The sequence below is a fragment of the Branchiostoma floridae genome, chromosome 5 (assembly GCF_000003815.2).
Source record: "Branchiostoma floridae strain S238N-H82 chromosome 5, Bfl_VNyyK, whole genome shotgun sequence".
Classification (NCBI taxonomy): Eukaryota; Metazoa; Chordata; class Leptocardii; order Amphioxiformes; family Branchiostomatidae; genus Branchiostoma; species Branchiostoma floridae.
Genome location: NC_049983.1, coordinates 20,091,699 through 20,092,915, shown reverse-complemented (window position 1 = coordinate 20,092,915; position 1,217 = coordinate 20,091,699). Strand labels below are relative to the sequence as shown.

The window sequence follows — 1,217 nt, the reverse complement described above, 5'->3', positions numbered from 1 at the left end:
TATCCCCCCAACCTGGCAGACGCAGGCAGCTGCTGCTGCTGGAAGTCCAGGACTCGAACGAAGGTGTGAACGAAGAAGACTCTGTTCGATTGATCTACAACCTGATGAAACTATTTACGGAGCATCTATCAGCTTTCATTTTACATTGCGGTCCTTTGCATTTTGTAAACGTACTCTAAAATAAGACTCTGTTTATACAGAGGAAGGGTATACCTACACAGTACATTTTGTAACAGAGAATCCGTTCAAGGCATTGTTATATTTATGTCATTTTGTCTCTTTGTACCCGCAGGTCAACTTCTCCATGACTCTGGCCGCAAACAGAATTCACTGGACCCCGGTCACGGAAACGCTTGGGCGTGTGGCGATATCACCCAGGAAAACAAACAAAAAAGCAAGAAAGGAAAAGAAACCAATAGAGTAAAAAGTGGCAAAGGTCACCCGAAAACACATGATACAAAACACACAAATAAAACATAAAACCCTCCAACAAAACAACACTTCTATCACACAGTAAGAATACGCAAAATAAAGGACAGCATCATGTAGTCAAAGAAGTCTGCCTTAAAAAGTCCAATGTACGGTGAGTTTTATCTTCGCGTACTTTCTTTATCATCGATGCGTCAGTCATAGTCTATAAAGTGACATCTAAACAAACTGTATCAGCTACATGTCCAAACTTATCATTCTTCACTGTAAGAAGTTATAAGTTACCAAATACATCAAGAAACATGTGACACGTTTTTCTTTAGTCTCCAGAAAGCTCATTTGAAATATCTTTTAAAAGCTGCAATGGTGTATAAAAACTGCCCAAAGAAGCAACTTACAGTTCCTCAATGTTACATGCAAACGCCCGTCCCGCAAGTTCTTGTCAAAAACGAATTCCCCTGGGAATGCGTGCGTGGAATATTTAGAATTCCTGGCAACTTAATCGCAGTACTATAAGAACGGCTCCGCCCCTGAGGCGTCGCCAAAAAGAAGAAATGAATTGCGTTGTTTGAGACAACAGCGACGTTATACCAAGTAGTTCCATTTAAAGTATAATCTACAACGTCTACAAGTAGTGTCTGACTAGCTTCTGTGACCAACCGAAATACGGATAGAAATTCGCAGCCATAGGACGGTAGGTTTTTAACCATAGGATGGTAGGTTTTGAACCATAGGATGGTAGGTTTTGAACCATAGGATGGTAGGTTTTGAACCATAGGATGGTAGGT

The 1,217-nt window shown here is 40.8% G+C and overlaps 1 long non-coding RNA gene across 1 annotated transcript in view; it reads left to right on the top strand.

Annotated features, from left to right (window-relative positions):
* LOC118415107 overlaps positions 1-975 on the top strand; it is a 3,589-nt gene extending 2,614 nt beyond the window's left edge. Inside the window, exon 3 of the long non-coding RNA XR_004831071.1 lies at positions 293-975. This is a non-coding gene — a long non-coding RNA (uncharacterized LOC118415107). The remainder of the gene's footprint in view (positions 1-292) is intronic.
* The last annotated feature ends 242 nt before the right edge of the window (positions 976-1,217 follow it).